The 26,246-nt window shown below is 37.4% G+C and overlaps 1 protein-coding gene across 1 annotated transcript in view; it reads left to right on the top strand.

The window, feature by feature from the left end:
- Window positions 1–26,246, top strand: part of PSD3 (pleckstrin and Sec7 domain containing 3) — a 500,329-nt gene that overhangs the window by 19,958 nt on the left and 454,125 nt on the right. Inside the window, 1 exon segment of the mRNA XM_039875742.1 lies at window positions 20,390–20,439. The gene's annotated coding sequence lies outside the window, so the exon portion shown is untranslated.

Here is a 26,246-nt window from a genome sequence, read left to right as displayed (position 1 = left end):
TGGCACAGTATTCTCAGCTAATATAGGCAGACTTTATAAGAACGAGCTTTGTGAAATCCTTCACTGCCTTTACCATAAAGATATTGTTGAAGACCACATTATGCCTATCAGTACTACTCCTGGGGTAATGGGACTGTTTTTCTTTTATGGAAACTATGAATTGAGTGACTACTAGTGTGTTCTTCTTTGAATGAATTGTTAGAAAGCTTAGAGCCAAGTTTGTGGCCAACATCTAATAAGAGCATAAGATTCTTGGCATGCATTATTGGACTCTAACCTCACTCTTGACTCCACCTTATTTTACTATGCGTATTTCTCTTATCTTCATGTATTTAACACATGCTTTCTCATGGTATATTATATTTATCTCTGTGAACTATTTCACATCTTTGACAGGGTGGTGTGAATGATAGATATGTCTATGAATGAATAGCATTAATGTGCAAGGTATCAAGTTAGTCGAATAACACAATGAATTGACCTCTGTGAGTTTCTATTGGGGGCAGAAAATAGTTTATAATCCAAATGCCACAAGAAAGATAAATACCACAGAAGAATAGGCAATCATCAAAAATTATAACTGAAGAATGTTTAAAGAAGTGGAACACACAACAACAAACTATCTGATGCTCTCCTATTCACATATATACCAAAAGGAAATATATAATAGTAAGTCAATAATGATTATATCTTTTTTGGTAGGATTCTGGTTGGTTTTTATTCTTCCTTATGCATTCTTTATTTTCTAAAATTCCATAATAAACATATATTTTTACTATAATTATAAAATGGAGAAAAAGATGAATACCACTATATCTCTCAGGACTGTGGAAAGGAATGGCATTTACCCAAAAGGTTCAAAACAAGAGCCTTGATGGATGGATTATATGCAGGAGTGTGCTCTAGGCTAAAGGAATCATCGAAGATTGTCCAGACTCCCAAACACTAACAACAAAGGGAAATGTTACCACTCCTGGAGGGATTGGAGGGGTATGAGAGAAAACAGAGTTAGAGTCTGGGGAGTGGGAGCTACTCCACCAGAGCTGTAGTCACAGAGAAACACAGCCACTCTCAGAGACACGGTACCAAAACAAGGAGGCAGAAGGAAAGAAATGCTCAGAGCTTTCTCTCCTTTACTCTCTGTGATGGTTAACTTTATGTGTCGACTTGACTGGGCCACAGTGTGCCCCACATATTTGATCAAACATTATTCTAGATGTTTTTTGCGAGGGTATTTTTGGATGAGATTAACCTTTAAATCAGTAGACTGAGCAGATTATTCTCCATATGTGGGTGAGCCTCACCCAATCAGTCAAAGCCTAACTAGAACAAAAAAACTGACTCTCTCTGAAGTAAGAAAGAATCCCTCTCACCTGACTGCCTTTGAACTGGAACTGTTTTCTCTTGCCTTTGGACTCAACTGAAAACATTGTCTTTTCTTGGGTCTCAAGCCTGCTGTACCTCACACTGGAAGTACACCATCAGCTCTCTTGTGTCTCCGGCTTGCCAACTCATCCTGCAGATCTTGATACTTGGAAGCCCCCCTAATCATGTGAGCCAATTTCTTATGATACACCTCTCTCTCTCTCTCTCTCTCCCACCTCCCTCCCCCGACATACAGCAAGGTACATAGGTTAAGGTACATAGTACTATATATTATAGGATGGAACTATTTACACAATAAAAATTATAATAATTACATTAATAGTTAACTGTACCTAGCACTTACCCTGTGCTAAGCACTATGCTAATTGCTTTACATGAGAAATTAGATATTTCCTTTTAAAATATTAGATAATGAAGCAGAAACATGGGCCCTTTTACAGAGACTTAGGTGTACACATACAAATCCAGCAGATGATTGGAGGAATAACTACAGTCTGCTCAGGTACTGTGAAAATAAGAGGCTCTAAGGATTGAGGAGCTGCCATTTGGGGCTTCATGTTCATTCAGTGCAACTCCAGTTATTGCCAAAGTAACACTGTGGTCAAGCCAAAGCCACTTTGTGTGTAAAGAAAACGAATATGCAAAGCCTTGCATCGGGAGTGGTTTAAGTCCTTGTGGGGGGAGAGAAGCTCATTCAGGCGCCCCGATGATTGTCTTCCCTAGCTGTGGCCCATGGCCAAAACTAAACAGTGAGTAAAACAAAGAAGACAGCTCGGAAGGGCATATCATTAAACATATGCCGTCCTGGCACTCAGCTTTCTCTATTTCTGTTTGGTCTGGGTCTTGCCAAGCCTTTGGAAGAAGGAAAGTGGTGATGGTCATTCTATCAGATATGGTCCCTTAATAGGGAGAGAAAAAAAGCCCAAGTGAAAGGAAGCTAACTGAAATGGATTAGATCATTCTCTGCAAGGTGATGATGCCCATGGCAAGGCAGGAACAGCTTCTCCTCCCAGTCCTTAGGCCTCTCATAAGCAGAGCATGTTGAAGGTCAGTCTGAGGTAGAAGCTGCCACTGAGTCTGACTCATAACTGCCCTCAGCTGGCTCTTGCCACTAACAGACTGAAGAGAAATGTTAGGGCTTGTTCAGTGTTCTTCAGATGCAGGTCAAGAACATTCAGTTTTGTTGCTTACGAACTGTTCCTTATAAGAAAGGATACTATATTCCACCCTGAGCTTTGAGTAAGGTACTTTAAGAGCCACCATTATTGCTATATTCTGAATTAAAGTGGCCGGTGAGCCACTGGATTCTGAAGACCAAGAAGTCACTCCTGTGATACCAAAATGAAATAGGAACAGATCCTGTGAGTGCAGCTGGCCAACAGTCCAGAGATTGCAAGTACCTACACAGCTTTACGACTAACCTCATATGGCTACCCAGGACCTGAGACCAGTGCCACAAGGTGAGAGCAGGAGAAGGACTTTCCATTTTCACAGAGCTTCAAGTCACACGTCTGGGAGCCAGGGAGCTAGAGTTCTAGTCCCAACTCTGCTTCTAAGTTGTCTTATGTCTTATGGTGAAACAACTTCTCTGTCCTCAGCCTTCTCATAATTTAAATAGTACTGTTGTGCAAAAAAGCTTCTAGAGACTTTACCTGGGGTGGGGGAATTGCTTATAACTCAATATATACCCATGAGTTCCGGAGCCCAAGGTAGTGGCACTTAAAACATGGGTTCCTGATCTCTTTGCTGTTGCTGGTATCTTTTAAGCAAGGAGCAGAGGGTCTCAGCTCCAAAACCCTAATACTGGATGTCCATACTGCCTGGGGTATCTTGGATTCTGACCTCTACCTGTGGTCTAAGAGAGCTTTGCAAATTGTAGACGAGCTGTCGCTAGCTTATCCTATGCCATGGCAAACATCACTAATGGATCATATTATTTCCCCAAAACCTTCTCAATCCAGAGGTTCAAGCAAACACTATTAATAAATTAGAATAGGTTTGCTAGATGAAATGTACTTGCCATCCCTGCTCTCATTTCTTTTTAGTTTGACATTCTTCATGAGATAGCATCAAGATTAATTGGCTTATATGGAAAATTCAGCTATTGTTTGAGATGACCACATTTTAATTAGGGCTTTAAGTAATTGAACTCTTTAGGTAACAGTCTTTATATTTAAAGTATTATATAAATGAAGAAATTTGTTCTCATAATTTAGTACTGGATAAACAAAGATGCAGTTACCACAGAATTATGGCATGTGAAGAAGAAAAGCGGTTTTAAACATGTGTCTGGACATCTCTTTCGTCCCCTGGAAGAAACATAGCACAGTTACTCATAACACATTCAGTATAATATTTTTTTCTCATTCTGAGTAATGGTGTTACTCGTATCTCCTTTGGGAGATTTCCAAAACCTAATGGAGTTTCACAATGTTTGGCTGTAATTATCGTTAAATTAATTCACTCAATTTAATTTAGACTGCTTTGCACCAAGCTAAGTTATCCATCCCTTTCCTTGTAAATACACACAGCAATTATTGGAAGGCAGCTATCATATCCTTTCCCAAATGTCACAACTGGGTTAAAAATTCTTTTGGGCTTCCATTACATCATCTGCTCTGATGCTTAATGCTCTTCCCAGAATCATTTCTGAGTTATCTACATTATAACAAATAACATTAGATACTCGGGAACTTTTTTCTCTCATTGTTAACATGCAAAGTAGTTTGTGGAGGCTCTGTGAATTTTGTTTGATAAAACTTGTGTTTCACTTTTCATATTCCTCAATCACTCAATGATAATTTTTTTTTATAATTAATTCATAGTGAAGACTAGAGAAGGCCAGAAGTAGGGAGCTCAGTTGAGGCAGCCTAGCTTATTAGAATAAGCCAGGAGAAGACATGTTTGCATTAAGATGCAACAGACCACCTGGGAGAAATTGAGACTGCTGAAGGACTGAGTAATAAGGCTTCTCCATTTTTACTAATGCTCCTGAATAAAAGAGAAGCAAAAGGTGCCCGCATCTGGGTAAAGAGCACAGTGGGTGGGCATGGAATGTGCCTTGGCATAGCAGAGAACTGAGGTACGTGGATCACGTCCTGGAACTCTGGCTTGGGGCCAACGTAAGAGGAGAGGCTGACCTCGTGAGGCTCGCAAAGCTTATGCTCCAGGGCCTCTCCAACAGACGTCTTCCAGGAGCCTGGGAATGGCCTTAGCAATGTCCTCACATGGTCAGATTGTCTTGTAAAATATGCCTTCAAAAAAGTAAGAAAGATATTTTAGGCTCTGTCAGTCAAGACTTTTGTCTCTGTCCACTCTCACTTTACCTCTGTCCTTCCTTCTCTTGTATTAAGTATGTTGAGTGCTTATGAAGTTTTGAGGCTCCATCTCTGGGCAAGTTGAATTGGTGATACATTTACTTGGGTTAGTGGCATATGTTTATGAGCTTCACAGTCACTTTGTGCATGGTTTAGTGGCTGTGAGCTGTCCCAGTGTGGGGGGCCTGTGCCCTCATGCTGATTTGGCTGCCATGTTGTAATGGAACAGGGCCAGAGGTTATATTGTGATAATGACATGTTTTGTGGCACCTGCACTGGTACAGCCAGATAGTAGAGGAGAAGCTAAGATTTAAGTATGTGGAGACAGAAACTGGTCTGTGGAAAACTATTGCAGTTATCAGACACGTAAAATGATAGGTAGAAGATTCTATTTTCGATAGCACCTGGTCAAAATAAAAGTTTTCTTCTTTTATTGAGGAATAGACTCAATAATCTAGTATGTAAAATAATAAAATTCCCATATGATGTTTTTCTTTGCTGATGGAAATCAGTGGAATGAACTGATGAGACTTCTTGGGCGTGAGGGGTGCAAACCTATGCCAGCACTACATACAGGAGAAATGTCTGCATGTGAGTTATGTGCTTTATGCATCTTAACATATTGCACCATGTCTAGAGCATCTTAATGTATCTTGTCCTAACAAAGTCTGCTGGTTCCAGAGGAAATAACATGCAAAATAGTCACTGACACTAGTGATCTAGGAACAAAACTTTGAACTCAATCTTCAACCAGTCAAATATATAGCAAAAGAATGATTTGATTAAACAACAGTGCAACTCAATACAACAAAGCAGCATCATAACCATTTAAAATTGCCTTCGAATTGCTCTAGCGTATGCCTTAATTTCAAATCAATTTGGTACATTTTTTCAGATTTATTTGATATGTTTCTTCAGATTTATTTCAAATACAATAAGAAAGAAGTAGCCCAGTGGAAGCCAAATTATAAGCTGAAAGACTGGCAGAGTTTAAAATGTCAAAAACTCTCCCACATAGCACTGTAGAAACTTAAAAACAAAACAAAACAAAATCCTGATGGTTAAAATTCATGAAGATAAGGATAAGATGAGTTAATAAAGGTAAGAAAATATAGATAATGAAAATGACAGAAGAATTTTAAAAGAAGTTCAGATCACGCGTAAATAGGAAAGAAAAAAAGCAGGAAGGGGATTAAAATAAGAATGAAGTAAAAAACAGTCAAACAGTGCATAAAGGCCAACAGCAGCTTTATTCTAATTAATTCACTGACTTTGATAAATATTGTGATCTCTCTTTATGGCTTGTTACGATGCGCAATAATTTTATTCAATACCATTTAATGAAAATCTAGTCGTTTTTATTTCTTTTTAAAAAAATTATTATCTCAATAACATTTATAGAACATAAAATGGAACACACAAGTATACACATGCAAAAATGTGTTTTGAAAAAAGACATTCTGGAAAAAAATTTTAAATAGTCAAAACTGTCATGAGATTCTGGTTGGCCTGTTCCAACACAGCATGTTTCATTTCGCTTGGAAACTTTTCAAAGAGACAGACATTTCTTATATCAGATTAGTTTTTAGACTGGATGAATATGTTGAGAATCTTCAAAAGTCATAAAGATTCTACAATGCACTAGAAGGCTATGTTTGCTTGGATCACATATGGATCAAATAAAAAAGTACTATGTCTCAAAGAATAGACTAAGAAATACAGTATTATTTTGGTTGCTGAAAAGAGTTGTTTTTTCTAATGACAAGTTTGTTCTTCTGATGTTGCAATGAAAGTAGCTTTCTTCAAATAATGAAACTTTCATGGGAATCATGGAACTAATTCCTGAATTTGATTAATTTTTGTGTGAGCGATTGGCAATTTAAATAGCGACTTGCTTACCCTAAACAGTTTATATTAATCAAAATAACTAGAAAATGTGTACAATGTGAATTAGACAATCAAATAAATAAACTAGAAAACAAATACTGCTCCATTGTTGTAAATTCTCCATTGGATATGACAAATGCTTTATCGGTCGGTGATTCTTGTGCATTACTCTTATAACAGAAAACTCTGTGCATAATTTTAACTTTTTTTGCCAGTTGAAAACCAATTATCTCTGGCTTTATTCAATAAAGTAAATAAATGGTCAGTCACATGACAACATACGAAAGGTGAATACAAAAGGCTATCAGCATGCTTTTAAAATATTAATATTTTATGTAGGGTATATGACAAACACAGCTCATTTCCTAATCTCTTCAGAGAAAAAGCTGCCCCAGTAGTACTGAAGTTGTTTATTACGGCCATATTTCTGCAATAGTTAGTATGTTTGCTTCCAGGTTTGTCTAGTACAGTGTTTCCCAATGGGAATATAAGAAGAACCATATTGAAATTTTCTAGTAGTCACATTGAAACAAGTAAAAAGAAACAGTTGAAATTTATTCTAATAATATATTTTATTTAATCCTATAGATCTTAACGTATAGTCAATAACATATTTAAATTTTAAATTCTTTTCTTTTGTGCTAAATCTTTGAAATGAGCTGCGTGTTTTACTTCACAGCACACTCAATTCCGACTAACCACATTTCAGGCATTCAATAGCCATTCAATATGGCTAGTGGTTACCATATTGGATAGTGCTTGGTGTGTTTTAAACACGTATGACAACTCAAATTTTTTTTAAAGGGTCTAAGTGCAATGAAACAGTTTGTCCATTAGAAAGTGTTCAAGCCTTGTAACAGGGATATAAACTAATAAGAAGTTAAATCCACTGCAGGGCTAGATCATGTGAAGTCAACTTCTTGGGCTGAACCTCTCCCAGGTGATGAAAAGAAGAAAGCACAGATCATTGGGGCCCTCGGAAGAGTGACTGGGCAAGGGCAGCAATAGTGTGGCCACTTGTGACAGCTGGTGACCAATCAGGTGAACCACAGGACCTCAGAGGGGCACCCCGGGCAAAGGTCACAAGGCTATGAGGGAGACACCCAAGGCTCAGGAGGGAAAGGAGGGGATACTGGGGAAATAATAGAGGATTAACCTTCTGGAATGCCAACGAAGGTATCCGAGGGCCATGGATGCTTTGTATAAATATGACAACTGATTGAGCCTCAGGACAATCTACAATTAAGCATTATTCTACTGAGTTTACAACGAACACCAATAAAGCTGGGACAGGTGAGCAGTTTGTCTAATATCACACAGTAAGGAGTGGAATTTGAATTTGAATGCAGGTCTGAGTTGTTTCAAAGCCTCCACATTCCATAACACCCCTTTCAGAAAGAATGGTATTCCAAAGATTGTGCCAGAGGTCTCAGGAATCAAAAACACAAAAATTATCTCACCGTCCACAGAGAACTGACTCTTAAGTAGATTTTTTCCCAGGAGGTGATTTTCATACTTGAGTGCTACTGTTTGGGATAATAAGAGTCAACTCTGAGCATTCCTTCATTAATACAAAGGCTGTGGAGTTTGAGAACCTGGGTTCAAATCTTAGCTGTGCCACTTACCAGTTACATCAGCTTGGGCATAATGAATAAAATAGTGGATATAAATATTCAGCTTATTGCCTAGTACATAGTAAGAGCTCTATAACTGTTAGGTATTGTTTTTTATCATCAGCACATTTTTGTTGAGTACCTATTCTGGATTGTTCAGCAGTACTCAGTGTTGGCTCTAAAATTTTGATATAGGAGAGATTCAGGGGTCAGATTCTGGTTAGGGGGACAAGAGTAGGCAGAGAACTTGACTTAAAGCTGCTTACATAACATCTGTTTGAGAAACATCAGTTTTACATACAAACTGCTGGGAGCGTAGACTGACAGAAACCACAGAGTGGCTAATGCTGTGCTCCTAACCACCCTTTCTGGTCACAATTGTAGATTCTATAGAGAGTACATATACATATCTACATACCTGCCATTGTGCTAGAAAAGAATGTGGTATGACATCACTTTTTAAAACTTAACCATCTTATTGGAAAAGTGGACATGTAAATAAATGATGTGATTGGAGACTTTCTGAAAGAGAGACCTCACCAAGCACTGTGGCAAATTTGAAGAGGGAGCTGACAATGCTTTGTGGAGCTGGATTCAAGATCAAAGATCTATTTGAGCTGGGTCTTGGAGGATACGTAACAATATACCAAGTGGAAAAATGCAAGGGCCAGTTAAGCGAAGAAAACAGCATGAATAAAAGCCCGATAACATTTAAAGAACTAGGATATTCAGGAAATGATATCTTTAGGAATGGCCTAAGAGGCAGTGTGACTGCAAATTAGGAGATAGGTTTCAGGGGCATAACACCAGGAGACTACCCACAAGGACGGATTGGACCAGAAAGTTTGCCGGGGCAAAATATTTAGACCTCATTGTTTAGGTAATGGTGCGCTCCTAGCAATTTTTAAACAAGGAAATACTGTGATCAAATCCTTATTTAAGGATATACAAAGATCAGAGTATAGTGCCAACTGAGAGAGCTTCTCCAGTTGTGTTAGAATATGCTAGATTGTGCCACAATAATAAGCAAGCCCCAAACTGACTTTAAAGGCTTAGAACTTTTCTCTCTCTTTTACTTCCTTTCTTTTCTGTATTTTCAAATTTTAAAATGAAGTATTATTGGCTTACATCATTTAAAGGCAACTTGTTTTATGTAAAACAGTATGGAAGTTTCACTGTTTTTCTGACAATGGCTCTGTGAGGCTGATAGAGTTTTGATTTAGTTTTTTACACTAAGCAAGTAAAAGATAGAAAAGATTAGCAAAGAATTCTCTCAACTTCTCTGTGAAACTAGTAGTAGACTCAAATAAAGGATCTGAGGATAGAGTTTGGACCACTGCCTGGGAAGAGGATCTCTAGGAGGGGATGGAACCTGGCCTCGGGTTGTGGGGTACGCAGGCCCCTCACTGCCTTGGGGGTGGAGGCTGAATCCTTAGGGACAGAACAGGGTTCTGCTCTCCCAGGCATGCTTTCCTTCAGGGCTGTCTGAGTCCTCCATCTATCTAGAGAAACGTCTCTCACTTCTGCCCATGACTGAATGATGAAAATAATTACTTTTAATTGTTAAGAATCTTATATTGATATGAATATTTAAAAAAAAATCTTTGCAAAGACAAAAAGGATATTAATTATATAACAATTAGCACTGTGACAGGAGGTAGCAGCTCAAAGGCAATATTAATTTGAACAGACATAAAGACAGACACTGAAAGAACACAAAGTTTGAGGCTCATAATTTAACTAACGCAAATTATTTCTCTGTCTGAAATCAACCCAGTACGGTAACTTGTGGTTATGTCACTGTGAACATTCTTTCCCTCTGCCTCATTGGAGAGGTTATGCAGGCGTTCTGATTTTCCAGCTGTTTCTAATCAAATGAAATGAAAACTTGAAAATACACTCTGAACTGAACCCACACCATCTCCAGACAGCTTTTGCTTCAAGCCACCCTGGGGAAGTGAAATCTTCTTATAGCCTGCTTATAGCACTTTTATTTCATTCCCGACAGAGAAAAGAACATGCTAAGAGCTATTAATTAAGAAGAAAATCTGCTCTAGTCTCCCTCCAGTCCCTTGTCGTCTTTGTGGTCCTGCTAAAGAGATTGTGTGCCAAGTCTAGGCATTTAGTGGTGTATTTGAAATGGGCCAATGAAATATGAAAACTAAGGCCTCAGGAGACATCAGAGGTTATGAATACCAGCCAGAGCCAAAAGGTAGTTTAAATACCAAGTTTAGGAAATATGTCTGCGAGGAAAGCTGCGTGACATTCTCACTTTTGATGATAGCTGCAAACATCACAAAACACTAGCAAAACTTGTTCTACAATATCGTAAAGAAATAAAATGAGAATGGTCCATGTGAGTTGGTATTAACATAAGTGTTATTGGTGAGAGCATGGGTGAGTGGTGTCTAATTCCAGTTCCCATTTACTGGATGTCTCTGCATAAGTAATTTCATCTTTCTAAATATCGGTTTTCCCATCTGCATAATTGGGAGAGTACTCCTCTGACTGGATTTATTTGTGTTACTCTTTTTACCCATCATTATGAAGATATTTCTGCTCATACTTCTCAAATTTTCTTCAAAATATTTAATGTAGCCTGCGGCTATAATGCTGAAAGAATATTGGCATAATTGTTTGGCTATCATTTTAAAAAATATTTTATAGCTATAAATGCTGATAGCTAATCTGTGATATTATACGCACAAGAATTTGTTTATGTTTAATTTGTATACTTCTTTTGAGTGGACCTAAAAAAATAATACTTTGGAAAAAGTTAAAGAATTGTCTTTAGTTTCATCTCAATTATCTTAACCTTCTGTTAATTAATTTATACATATATATGTTGTCTAATGGCCATTTATTTGTTTATTATTGCCTGCCATCTAAGAGTATATTAACAATATATTTAAATGTTTTATAACAACATAGTCATGGGTTAAATAACTCCCAAAATGAGAATAAATATTGTAATATAGTCAACTATGCTGATAAGAAGGACATTGGCATTTATGAATTATTTTTCACCTTTTCTGGAGTACTAGTTCTTCACTTAGACTAGTAATTTCTCACTTTCCGTTGCTCATTTTTACTTCTTCAAATCATCCCTTTCTTCTTATTTTCTATTTACCTAAAATTTTTATATACTATTCTGCTGCAAATTGAATACCTTTCCCCATTCAGATTTTAGATGCTGTTAAATTATTTTTGCGGGGGATCTTTTAAAATCATCTTAGTTTTTTTCTTGGTTCTCCCTTTCTTCTCTATAATCTTGTGGCACTCTTTCCTGGCATGTCATACGTTTTACAGAATTACATTGATAGTGGTTGTTTCTGAGTTTTATATTTAGTAAAATTGTGCTTGAAAGTGAACTATCAATACTGCTAACTTCGCACCAAACTAGTGCTACCTTAGAATCTGCCAATAAAGCTGTATGAGAATAAAAGGATCAGGCAATGGTCCGTACTGTGCAGTCTCTACTGGAATATTACTGATTCTTTTCCTAATGGAAAGTCAGGCTAACTTTCTCTTTCCCGGGATAATACTTTTTCTTTCTGAGTGATCTACCATCACTTGCAATCGACAAGGGAAAATTAATTGATCTGAGATGAAGGCTGCATAGGATGGTACAATTCCTTCAACATTAACACCCATGTGTGTGTGTAAGTATAAAGATAAATTCCAATTGACATTTAGGAAGATAAATAAAATGAGCTCCAATGGGCTTTTATCAAAACATGTTATTAGAGAAAAAAATTTAGATTCTAAAGAATTCAATTGTCAAGCTGTGATTCTAAAAGTTTTATTTAAAAAAATAGATTCAAAGAGTGTGACAGCTGCAAAAGGCCTACAAATCACCTTGGGGCTCACTCATTCTATGGATGAGGAAATGAGGCCCAGAGGCAGGAAGGGACTTGCCCAACCCTCAGGGGAATTACTGAACCAAGCCCACTCTAACTCTCCCACTGGAGTTTGTTGGAGATGCCAAAGTCAGTCTCTTAAAATGCACTGCTGAAAGAGATTGTACTGAAACAACCTAGACACCTAGTGATTATCCTAAAATTGAATGAAAGAAATTGGAGGATATATTTTCCTATTGTTTTGATTTTATAAAAATGCGCTTAAGTGAAAGTTAAAATTTGGACCATCAAAATTGTCTGTATATTTTCACCATGGTTTTGATTCTTTTAGAGTACCTGTTTTTGTATATTTTAATAAAAGTACATTCAGCTTTTTCTTATTATAAATGTATTTTTTAAACAAGGTGGAGAATGCAGTAGGGATGTTTTAATAGAAAGATTTGAGAGGAAATGCCACATCTCCACAGCATGCTTTCAATATAGAAAAAAGCAAATGTGTTTATATTTCTTTGGGGTTTGATGTTTCTGCTTAGGTCTTAGTCATAGCACGATATATGAAAAACTTCTAGGACTTTATTTTAGCAAATGAAATGAAATAAAGCAATTATCTAAAGAAACAAGACATCTGGACAAGAACCCAAAGCACCTGGCTTTCTAAGATATATAGCCTCGTTTGGAATAGCCCTTCCCTTCCTGTGTGTGCAATGAGTATGACTTGCATAGGCAGACACCTAGGTGTACAGAAATATAACTTCCTAAATTTTCCTTTAACTAAATCTAATGTCCATCTTAAGCTCCCATGCTTCCTGAAGATGGAAAATCTAATCAGTTCTAACTAGCCCTAAATGCCACAAGTCTTTTTCAGTCATTTTTGTTTTTTACCTTGCCCTCTTCCTCCTATTCTGAAGGATGATATAAATTTCAGAGGCTTATTTACCATCATAGCCAGGGCAGAGGTGGCATGTGAGAAAACGTGAGATCTCTAGTTATTCTCTGTCCTGTAGTGGCATCCAGTGAGGGGAATAATCCTTCCTGGTTCTTGGGTGTGGATCTCTCTGCATATTTGTACCTACTGGGATGAATTCATCTCTATCTCCCTATGGGTTGTACGATGCACACTTTTATCTTGACCAAGAGAACCTCTTCAGATATCCACAGATCAGACCACTGGCTTTTCTCTAACTACATGTTCCCATTTCCCTGTTTTCATCCACACTGGTCCTTCTATTTGTAAAGGTCTTTCCCACACCAATAATCTTGTCTTAAAGCATTATTTAATTTTTAAAACAGGCCCTTAAGCATTCAGGACCGCAGTCTACCCAAGTGGAGTCACAACTTCCCTCGTTGGTCCAGGCTCATGTAACTTGTCCAGAGCCTATAGATATTTGTGATTTGGGGCCTAAACTACTAAGTTTTACATTCAGTTTCAAATTGAACTCACCACGAGGCAATGTAGAAAAAATCTGACTAAGGTTATTACAAACGAAAGTAAGACCAGGATGGAGAATCAAGGGGCCTTCTCCCATGCTTTGGGGCTGTACTTAACAGGCTATGTGACTTTGAGTAAGACCTTCAGCTTCTGTGTTCCTCTGTTCCTCACTAGTATGTATGACGATAGAGTGAACTTACGGTAGTAAAAGGCTCACGTGTGTTGTTGCATATATCAGTACTTCATAATTTTTTATGGCTAAATAATAGTCCATTGTGTGGCTATATCACATTTGTTTATCCATTCGTAAATTGATGAAAATTTAGGTTGTTTTCACTTTTGGGCCATTATGAACATTTGTACATAGATTTTGTGTAGACATATGTTTTCATTTCTCTTGGGTATATACCAGGGAGTGAGATTGCTAGGTCATATGGTAATTCTATGTTTAATCTTTTGAAGAACTACCAAATTGTTTTTCAAAGCAGCAGCACCATTTTATATTTTCATCAGCAATATATAGGGTTCCCAATTCCTCCACAGCCTCACCAACATTTATTATCTATCTTCTTGATTCTAGCATCCTAGTTATATCTCATTGTGGTTTTGATTTGATTTTGCTAAATGACTAATGATACTGAGCATCTTTTCATGTGCTTATTGGTCATTTGAATAACTTTTCTGGAGAAATTTTTACTCAAAGACTGCTCATTTTTCATTACATTATTTGTTTATTATTGAATTCTAAGAATTCTTTATTCTAGATAGCAGTTCTTCATCAGATAAATGATTTGAAAATATTTTCTCCCAGTCTATGTATTGTTTTTTTCGCTTTCTTGATGGTTTCATAAAATGAAGTCCTTTTAACTTTTATCTTTTCTTGCCAATGCCTCTGTACTGCTTCAACTGTAAGAAGAAGCTGGACTAGGGTGCTGAAAGCTGTAACTTCATATGCTTTTGTCCCCAGATCTTGACCTCTCTGTTCAGTTTGTCAGCATAAAGCTAATTTAGCACTGGCTGGGACTACCACCTTAAACAGCAACAATAATAACGCTTCCTCTATCTGTGCACCGGCTACACTGGAGAAGCCCGGAACAATAGCCAACTTGGCTGTGGCTTGACAGGCAGCCCCTGGAGCAATGTCTGCTCTCACTTAGGTAGAGCACTTTCTGCCTTAACTAGAGTTCAAGGTCACCAGAGTCTTTCAGCCTGAAGTTTAAGATTCACTATGATAATTTGTTTTCTGTTGCGTTAAATTATTTAACTCTTCACATTTAGTCACAGATAATCTAATTAGGAAAGGCACAGTGCACACTGCATGGACTTTAAATCAAGTGTCTCTCTTGGAGTGGCTCCGAGGTACCCAAGACGGCTTCATTATTTCCAATTAATGTTCCATGACCATACCTGTGTATTTTCAATCCTCCAGTCTAAAAGTGAAAGATATGAAACGATCTAATTGAATATGCTAAACCCATAAACTTCCAAGCATGAATGTGCCTTTGTAAATCTGAAATCTCTGGAGAGCCCTTTGTTTCCAACATGCAGGAGGGCTTTGATGTGTGCAAAGCCTGCTTTGAATTTTAGGCAGGCTTTTAATTAGCAAATTGTAAGCTTGCATGGAGCCATTACAGGTCAGATGTTCTTAAATTCATTATTAAAACTCATTGGAAGTACAGAGAATTTAGGAGCCATTTATGGGGCTCTCAGAACTGTCAGATCTGTTCTGGATAGGTTTATGGATATTAGTTTTACCACCTTTGCTTCCTAATTTTAAACACATTAGAACATTCAAAAATGTGAAGTTTTATGCTAATAGCTAGACTCCATGGGAGGATGACAATACCTATTGTCTTAGGTAGGATTTCCAGGTAAAGGTCCTGAGACAGAGATTGGCTCCCATGAGGTTTATGAGGAGTGCTCTCAGGAACCACTCCTGCAGGAGAGGCATGCAGGTGCATACTATAGTCTTATCATCTGGGTTGTGCTGAAGCTTAACCCTAGTTATAGGATTTAGAGGTCAAGAGGTAATCTTGGGGCAGGATCTGATGGGAATACATGTCTCTGTACTGTCTTTAGACAAGGGGAGTGTGCTGTTCTTAATAGGGAGGGGCGGCTCACTTCTGCCAGCCCATAGGGTTTGAGGAGTTAGGAGTTTCCAGAGTGAAGGGAGAGCTGAAATCAACCCAGATGGCCTTGGGTGTAAGTTTCACCTTCTTTGGAGCTCTGCTGTCCTGAGCCTGGTAGTCAGTCAACTTTCTCTGCCTTCTCCCTCTAGATGAGAAGTTCTCTGTAAGCTGCAAGGAGTCCTCTGACTTCCACATTAGGCTTTCAATCACCTGTAAATTGTTCTTGGGTTTTCATTATCTTTTCTACAGCATCAAGTTAACTTAGCAAAAGCTATTGAACTTCATTGTCATTATAGTTGCTGTTTCCTCCAAACTTTTCACGCATCTGGTACTTTATACCAGCTACTGCATTTTTTTTCACTTGATACAGAATCTCAATTTGCCACTGGCTGAAATTTTAACAGTCAGACGAGGTGTTTGTTTCCTAGGGCTGCCATAAAAACTGGGGGGCTGAACAACATAAATTTATTCTCTCATAGTTCTGGAGGCTAGAAGTCTAAAGTCAAGGTGTCAGTAGAGTAGTTGCTCCCTCTGAAGCTCTCAGGGAGAATCCTTCCTCGCCTCTTCCATTGTCTGGTGGCTCCTGGCATTTCTTGGCTTGTGACTCTCTGCCTCCATCTTTCCGGTGTCACTCTGTCTGAGTGTTTCCCTTTTTCTTATAAGGATGCCAATCATTAGACTTAAGGCCATTCCAAAGCTCAGGATGATTTTATCTCGAGATCTTCAATTAATTACATCTGCAAAGACTCTAATTTCAAATAAGGTTATATTCTGAGGTTCTGGATAGATATGAGTATTGGGGGGACACTATTCAATCCACTATAGATAGCCACTTTGTGCTGGGAACTATTTGTGCTTGACTTACTACCAATGAGGAGTTCCATATTGCCAGCCATGTGGTACCCCATATTATCTTTGTCACCCCACCTCTGATATCAACTTTGCAGCTTGGATTTTCCAGGAAGCAAACCCTGAGACAGACTTTAGCCTGCAGAATGTTTATGAGGGAATGCTCTTGGTACCAATGGAAGGGAGAGGGAAGTCAGCTGCAACAGTCTCAACCAACCCCTTGAGAGCTTTGGAGCTCAAATCACCTATCAAAGTTGTCCTGGGCTAGGAAAAGGTGGTTGGATGTCTATATACCCACCTCTATCAGTCTCTGGATATGGGCTTGACCTAGGAAATGCTTGACCTTGAGTAAGGTGGCTCTTTCAGCTGAAGTCATCCCTGGAGGGGTTGACAGCTGAATTGCCTGCTGATAGTACTCCTTCAAGTACTCCTGCTGATAGTACTTCCTTCAAGGACATGTGGGCAGTATGTCACTGTGTCCACCATAATACCCAGAGGTGAGGGTAATGGGATGAATATGGAATTATAGCTCAATAACCACCCTAGGCATACCAAATTCTGAAACTCATGATATAGGACCTATCTGGGCTCCACTAGCTAAAAAGTATAGCCTACCAAACCTCAGTCAAGAGTAGTTCAGTAACTGAGCCAACTTGAACATAGAGCAGGAAAACCTCTGCAGAACTAGAAAATGTAGCTGCTATCACTATGACTTGAGAATTAGTGTCATTACTTTAGAGAACAATAGACTAATACTCAGGAAAAGTTAATTGACCTGCCCAGTCATCGAGCTATGAAAGTATATAAATTTTGTTACTTTTTCTTTTTTACTTGCTTAAAAAATTATGAAATATTTAAACATACATAAAAATATGGAAAATAATTTAACTAACACCCAAGTGCTCACTACCCAACTTTAAGAAGTCTTAACATTTTATCGTATTTGTTTCAGATAATTCACTTAAAAAAAACCATAACAAATAGTTAAAGAAACCCCCTTTTACATTATTATTCAACCCTATTTCTCTCAAATACCATGAATTTGGTGTTTATTATTCCCATGACTTTCTTTCCTATACTACCTATGAATGTATCCATAAATAATATATAGTACAATGTTGCATGTTTTAAGATTTATAGAAATGAATCATACAAAAGTATTATTCTGCAACTTACTTTGTTCACTCAAAATTATATTTTTGAGATTTATTATGAGAGTTAGCCATGTTGATAGATGTAACTCAATTCATTTCAACTATTTTATAATCAATTTTTCTGTTGATGGGCATTTAGATTGTTTCCAATTTTCACTTTCATGAACAATGCTGCAATGAAATTCTTGCTTATGTCTTGCTGCACATGTGAATGAACATGAGTATATATTTAGAAATGGAGTTGTTAGCTTTTAAGATATGTGCATCAGGGCCAGGACCAGGGTGAGGCAAGTGAAGCACTTACAGCAGCGGTCCTCGATCTTTTTGGCACCAGGGACCAGATGCTCCTATGGGAATCTAATGCCTGATGATCTGAAGTGGAGCTGAGGTGGTAATGCTAGCACTGGGGAGTAGTTGCAAATACAGATGAAGCTTCGCTCTCACCTGCTGCTCACCTCCTGCTGTGCAACTTGGTATTGATCAGCAGCCTGGGGGTTGGGGACCGCTGACCTACAGCACAGTCTTCAGGATAACCCCACTTGGGTGTCAGCACTGGCACGACCCTGAGAATGAGCACCTCCTTTAATGCTGGCCTTGTGTACCTGGTTTGACTTGCCCTGGTTGACCCTGAAGAGCAAACTTGTCAGTTTTCATAAATATTGTCAAATTGTTTCTTCATGTGTTTGATAATTTACATTATCATTGGTACAGGGTGAGAGTCCTACTTATGTCACATTCTTGTTTAATTTGATCTCAGACTTTTTAATTTTGCTAATCTGATGGTTGTGATCCAGTTTGTTAAATTTGCATTTCACTTATGACTAGTAAATTTGAGCACATTATCCTAAGTTCATTAACCATTCAGATTCCCTGTTTTATGAAATGCCTTCATATTCTCCACCCATTTTTCTATCGTATTACTTATATTTTTCTTATTGGTCTGTAAGTGTTCTTCTGTTCTAGATCCTACCCCTTCTGTGTTATATAGTTGCAGGTGTTTTCTCCCAGTCTATGTTTTGTCTATTAAATTTTTTTTATACAAAAGTTTTATATTTTAATATAATCAAAATTATCTATTGTTACCTTTGTTGGTTATATTTTTCTCTCTTCCCTAACCTGATGCCATAAAAGATATTTTCATAATTTTATTCTAAAGTTCAGAAGTGTTGATTTTTATGTTTCAATGTTTACTATACTTGAAGCATATTTTATGTATGATATGAAGTTTTCCACATGAATATCCACAAGATAACCAGCAAAAACAATTTGAAGTGTATTCATAATTTTTGACTTAGGAATTACATTATTAAGATTTATCTGAAAGAAAAGAATAGAAATATATACAAAGATTTACTAAGATGATGATCCTATGATAATGGAAGAATTACAGACAATCCAAATATTTAACAGTGGGAGAAGAGGTGAAATAAATTTGATTATAGTTATGTAATGCTATATAGCTTTAAAAAATAATGTATTTGAAGAAAACTTAATGACATGGAAATAAGTTAATGACAGAGTAGTAAATGAAAAAGTCTGGTTAAAGCAGTGTATATAGTTTAATATTTTGGAAAAAATATGTAAACAGACAAAATAAGCTGAAAAGTTATTTATTGAACTACTAATGGTTACCTCTGGGTCATGAAATTATGCATAGATGATTTTATTTTCTTCTCTTTTCACATCTATATGTTCCACATTTACCATGTTTTACTTTTTAATAACAAAAGTTGAAAGTTATTTTAAAATAATTATTCTAAGAATTGAAGTTTACAGAGCATTCATGTGTGATTAATGACGGATAAGTTGTCTTTGTTACTTGCTACTCTGCTCAGAAGGAGTGAAGCTTAGAATCTTAATGACAGGACAGAACTGAGGTCAAACTTCCTTCCCCACAGTCCTCTATACTTATATGGCCATGTGTTCTGATTTGAGGTTCAGAAGGTAAGATTAATCCTTAGAGGTCTGTGCAAACCATATGGAGTCTCAAGTCCATATTCTAAGCACTTTAATCCAGATTTATTTTAAACAAGTAGGAATTAAAATTGTGGTTCAATAATTGGAATTTAGTGAGGTAAATGTAGGCATTCTGGCAGTTATGAGAGATATTATCATTTTTGAGAAGAGGCAGGAAGCCTCCTATCACATAGGGGAGGCTGTGTGTGATTTGAAGACACTTGTTGAAATTATGTAATAAGTAGGAAGTCCAAACTTTTCTCTCAACCCAAATGAAACAGGTTTTTTCAAAAGCCAAGTAAAACTGAACCCTTAGAACTTTCTGAGAGATGCTTTACTTCTTTTCACTGCTAGCAAGACACAGATGCTGGATGCTTTGTGCAAAAAGATAATCTTGAAGAATTAGATAAAGATAGGATTTTGATTCTTTATATTTTTAAAAGTTTACAAATGTTTTAAAGTAACAAGAGTAATTTGATAGATCCATTGTACCCATCAATGTGCAGGTCAATGTCAATGCCAGACTTTCCAGGGGGGAAAAAAGTTCTGATTTGTAGCATTTGCTGATTTCTGTGGCATACATACTTTCACCATGGCTGATTTGAATCTATTATGGTGACATCACTGAATGGGGAGTTGGGAAGAGAGGTGCGCAATCTACTCTTCCCAGTGTGATCTAGCTCTGGCATACCACCGATTGTACCCAACTGCCATAATGAACGAATATTAACAAGTTTTTAATGACATTTTTCATAAAATAAATAAAACATTTTGAATAATGCTGAAGTCTTTCCTGTTTCTCCCCGCAGATTGATACCCTTACCTCCCTTCCCCAGAGACAACTACTATCAAGAATCTGGTATGTATTCTTCCAGACTACATTTTTATACATTTGATACTCATATATGTAGTTAAAACAATACATAGTTGTGCTTTGCATTTTTTGAATTTTACCTAATAGTATCATATTATACATATTCTTCAACTTTCTTTTCTCTTCACTATTATGTTTTCTGAAATTTGTTTATATAATTTGGTACATATAGATGCAGTCCATCCATTTTAACTGCTGATTGTGCTCAATTATGTGAAAATATCACTATTTATCCATCCTCTGGTTAATGGACTTTTGCTACTACAAGTGATATAACTCAGTATGTAGAGTTACTACACCTAGAAATGAAATGAATGGATTGAATGGAGGTTCATTTTTGATTTTAGTAATATTGACAAATTGTTCTCCAAGTAGGAACATCTAATTTATGCTCCTGGCAGGAGTATTTGAGGGTTTCTCATTTTTCAAATTCTTGCTAACTCTTAGTATCGTCAGATTTTTTTAATGCTAAGCTGCTGTAACAAATAGGCCCCCAGATACACTAGTTATTAAGAAAGACATTTCTCTCTTGCAACAATCTTATGTTGAGCAATGCAAGCTGGTAAGGTGGCTCTGCTCCACACAGTTATTCAGGGATGCTATCTTCCATTTGTTATATTGCCATCCCTTAGGTTATCACCCTTATCTTCATGGTTGCAGACAGGTTGTTGCCAGATAATAACTTTTGGAAAAGGATTAGAGAATTTCTGGCAAAACAATTTTCTTATATGCAAATAAGGCATAAGTTAGTATGCCTTAAGGGAAGTAAAAGCAAAAATAAATGAATGGGACTACATCAAACTAAAAAGCTTCTGCTAAGCAGAAGAAACCATCAACAAGGTAAAGACAACCATCCAAATGGGAAAATATATTTGCAAGCAACGCCTCCAATAAGGGTCTAATATCCAAAATATACAAAGAACTCATAAGACTCAATAACAACAGCAACAAAAACAAACGATCCAATCAAAAAATGGGCAGAGGACCTGAAAAGACACTTCTTCCTAAAGAACATACAAATGGCCAACAAATATATAAAAAGATGCTCAACATCGCTAGCTATCAGGGAAATGCAAACCAAAACCACAATGAGATACCATCTCACACCTGTTAGAATGGCTATAATCAACAGGACAAGCAATAACACATATTGGAGAAGATGTAGAGAAATAGGAACCCTCATACGCTGCTGGTGGGACTGTAAATTGGTATGACCACTATGGAAAACAGTATGGAGGGTCCCAAAAAAACTAAGAATTGATCTACCATATGCTCCAGCCATCCCTCTACTGGGTATTTACCCCAAAGACTTGAAAACTCATATCCGAAAAGATATTTGCACACTGTTCATAGCAGCATTATTCACAGTGGCCAGGACATGGAAGCCATCAAAGTGTCCTAGGATAGATGATTGGCTAAAGAAGCTGTGGTACATATATACAATGGCATATTACTCAGCCATAAGAAGAGATGAAATACTGCCATTTGCAACAACATGGATGGACCTTGAAATAATCATACTAAATGAAATAAGCCAGGCAGAAAAGGTTGAAAACCACATGATATCACTTATATGTGGGATATAAACCTAAAATCAACAAACGAACAGGACAAACGAACAGAGACTCATGGACATGGACAATGGACTAGTGGTTACCAAAGCGGAGGGGAGGGGGGAAGGGAATAAATGAGTAGAAAAAAAGTTAGTATGCCTTCCACTCAATTTCCACCGGAAAAAATTAGTCTTACGAATGCATAGGTACATTCTTAGGAGGAGGCTGGGAAATATAGTCCCTGGCTGGACAACCATGCTTTCAGAAGGAAGGGAAGGAGTGGTGGGGGACTAGCATTTTTTCTTAAGCATGTGTTTGTTGGCCTTCTGGGCTTCCTATTCTATTATTCGGCTGGTAATACATTTTGTCTATTTTTATTTTGTTTGTTTTTCTTATTAATTTACAGAAATTCTTTATATGTTCTAGTTTGCTACCTAATTTATACAATAAATTTGATCATTTAAAATATACCAGTATACCTCAATAAAGATATTTTTAAATATTTTAGCATACATTTAAAGGACTTTATTTTCTAAACAAGTCATATCACATTCTTTTGACCAAATAAGATTTCTCTTATAAAATAAGTAATTACTACCAAACCCGATTTTTCACTATCTAGAAATATAGAATCCTATCTGTTCAGTTTATTTAAAATGAGATAGACCTACATATTTTACATACTCTCTTGTCTTCTTAAAAATCAGTTCAGTTTTATGGCAAGTTTTTTAGGCTAATATAAGTTACTCAAAGTTAAAACTTAGGAAAATTGTAGTTTCTTTGATTTATTTGAAACTTCTGAACCTAAAAGAGAATCTGAAACCATATATGACATTGTGGTAATTTTCTTAACCACTCTGGGTTTTCATTTTCTCAGCTGTAAGAATGATATTATTTGCTATTGTGTACTACATGAGATTGTTATAAGGATCATCCAAGATAATGTAGAAAAAAATGCTCTATCGAATTCAAAGCATATATAATTATTAAGAATTAAAATTCCAAATAGGATTTCGGTAGCATACGTCAGATTTCATTTGAAGTCTCTTAAATTCTGTTTCCAGTTCCACTGACATACTCTATATATTATCTACATGGATATTTCATACTCCATACAAAGGTCTGACTTTTGGTGGTCACTACCGTCTCTGGTTGTGTGTATATAGATGTGTTGGAGTAACAGCCATGTGCTCTGCTATGTCTGTGTGAGTTAAGACTCTTCCGAGAGTTGCTTTTATTCAGAATTGCTTTTTTCCTAATGGCAACCTGGGAGACTGGCTTTCCACCCTGTTTTCAAGCAGTTTTCAGTTAAGCCTCATCACTTCAAGTTGTGCCTTTGAGTTTCTTTCTGTCACAGATTTAGGCCAACCCAACTTATCATTCATCACTGCCTTCACTATGGGCAATCCTCAGTTTCCTGAAATTTTGCATCCAGCCTGTCACACACAGTTAAAGCCCATTACAATTAGGTAGGCAGCATGGAAATGGTATCTTCCTACCTCGGCCTCATCCATCAGCTTCCCTCCCCAGTGTCTCTTCTCCAGCACCACCCTTCATGACGGTCCTCAGGCTCAGCCAAGGAAAAAGAGGGCTGGTGGGGGCAGAGAGGGAAAGAAACAAGAATGCCCTGGAATGTGACTTTTGCTTTATTAGTGATGAACCAACTTACATAAAAATTAGGAAAGAGACTTTTAACAATGTTTTGAAAAAGTGAACATACACTAAAAGCCTCATTATTTTATTGATATATATGAATTTCATTTAAAAACGAGAATAGCAGTGTTCTTGTAACAAAATGCAAGGTAATTATTTTATACTGTGTAGCCTGAACCTACAGATGTTAGGTATGCCCACTGTGAAAGAAATTGTGAGCTGAGGTGACTACGTGGTGGCCAAGGTGGGGAAATTAGCAGAGTAAGGGTCTCTGTCCTTTCTCTTACCCAAGATGGGTTAACACTCATTCATTTAATAAGCACTTATTGAGTGACTCCTATATGCCACAAGATATCCTAGGTGCTGGGATAGAGCAGAGGCTGAAACAGGTGAGGTCTTGCTCTCATGGACCTTATGTTGGTAGGATACAGAGGAAGTTAGGGGCAAGAGAGAGACAAAGAGACACATAATAATTAAAATAAATAAATACAAACATGTCAGTTAGAGATAAACATTATATAAAGATTTAAAAAAGAGTGATGGGAAAGAGACTGGAGATATCAGTGAAGGTCATTCAGAAAAAGTGACCTATAAGCTGAGATATAAATGACAAGAAAGAGCAACTCATATGAAATTAGATGAAAAAAACACATGGGGCACAGCACTCAACTAGTGCAAATGATCAAAAGTTTAACAGGTCCTAGTGGGACAACTTTAACAGGTCCTAGTGGGACAAGGAAGAAGGCCCAGTGGGGTGGTGAGGACAGACAACAAGGAGGTGCATGTGCAGAGGTAGGCTGGGGCCAGGTTACGCAGAGCTCTGTCAGACAGGGCCTGATTCACAAGTTCAGGGTTTTAATCCAGGGTCCATCCTAGGGAGCTTCTGGGGCAATGAGAAAGCCATGGTTCTCAGAATCAGGTAACTTTCAGATCCAGAGAGCTTCTCTGGGTTGGCTCAAGGAACTGTCTTTGGGAGTAAAGGGTAGACACTGGGGAGATAGAAAAAAATTACAGAAACAGTATCCTACCCTGGAGGAATAGACTAGTAGGTATTGGGCGAGTTGGTGATGGTCTAAGCTGATGGAAGTAAAACTCCAGAATGAAGTAAGACAGACAGATATAATCTAGGTGAAAAATGAGTGGGGATCCTAAAGTTCTTAATTTGCTCAATAAGCATTAGTTCGGCCCCTTGCTTCTCATACTGCAGACCTGGGGCAGCAGAGCAGCTTCAGAACCCACTGGCTTACCTGTGGGACTTCCAAACATACTGCAAAGTCTGACTTTTGTTGGCTTATATCCTCAGTAGAGCTGAGTCTAAAAGTTGTCAGGTCATTTTGGTAGGGAAGCAGCAGTACTGGAACAGACTGAGAATGACAACTAAAATGGATGGATTCTTGCTTTTGAAGGTTATGACCAAATTCAGGTTCTGTGCCTTTGAGTTTGGGCACCACTCAAGCCAAACCTTTCATGCTTTTTTGATATTGTAAAGCAGACACCGGTAAAGGAACAAAGGTGAAAGTTCATGGTGAATATGCCTGGAGTAGTTCAGGCACAAGTTGAGGCTTTATGTGGAAGTAACATCTCAGGAAAGCAGAAAGTGCTCTTGGCTCAAAGGTAGCACCATATCTAACGACATGGTCCTTAAGTTTTGCAGCCAGGAAAAACTCCAGAGAGCCCCAAAGCCCATACTCTTCTTACTAGACCATTCTGTCTCCTGAGTAAACTTGTCCCTAAACTTTGTATTTGTTGTAATAAAATTAGATCATAATTATGAGTAATTGAAATGAGGCATGTTTCATAGAGAGATATTACCTAAAATTAAATTTAAATGTACGTGTCTGTTTGCTTAGTGAAAACTATATAAATAGATAATACACATGACTACATACATCACATAAGGAACTTTCTATAAAAATTAACAACAAAACCATTGTTATTTTTTATGAGAAGCACTCATTTCTTGGTGCCTGTGTTCTGGGCACCGTGCTGAGTACATGTCACATGATCTCATATTCCGTCTATTGTGACATTGTTTCTAAGTAAAAGTAATGTACTCAAGAAATCTCAAGGTTTGGAGAGTCATCTGGTCTGACTTACAACAGCTTTTCCATTAATGTAATTTTCTTTACCTCATGAGGCTTGCATAATCACTTATTTGTACATTTCTTTTTTTCTTGGGAGGATGAGAGCAATAGTAAATTAACTAAACTAAGTTCTTGGTTCATAGATATTAGAGATAGAAGGGACCTTGAGAGGCTCAAGCTAGCTTTCTGCCTTCAGACAATTATGCACAAGAAGGCAGGAGCCACCTCCTCAAGGCCAGGTAGCTAGAAAATGTTCAAATAACAGCCACAGTCCAGGTTTCCTATTAAGATCTTGTCTTCTATTAAAATCTCCTTCCCCGACACCGGATTTTGGTGTGAGAGTAAGAGTCAGTGTGTGTTGAGATACAGCACATCCATGCCACTGGTGCTCCTTGACAAGCTACACTTTCAAAGCATAGAATGAAGAGGTGAGGGCGGAACAAAAAATGGTTTCTGTGAATATTGAATGTCAACTATAATTGACAATTAATAAATAATTCCT

The sequence above is a fragment of the Pteropus medius genome, unplaced genomic scaffold (genome assembly GCF_902729225.1).
Source record: "Pteropus medius unplaced genomic scaffold, Ma_sr-lr_union100, whole genome shotgun sequence".
Lineage (NCBI taxonomy): Eukaryota > Metazoa > Chordata > Mammalia > Chiroptera > Pteropodidae > Pteropus > Pteropus medius.
This window is presented reverse-complemented; position numbering and strand designations above follow the sequence as displayed.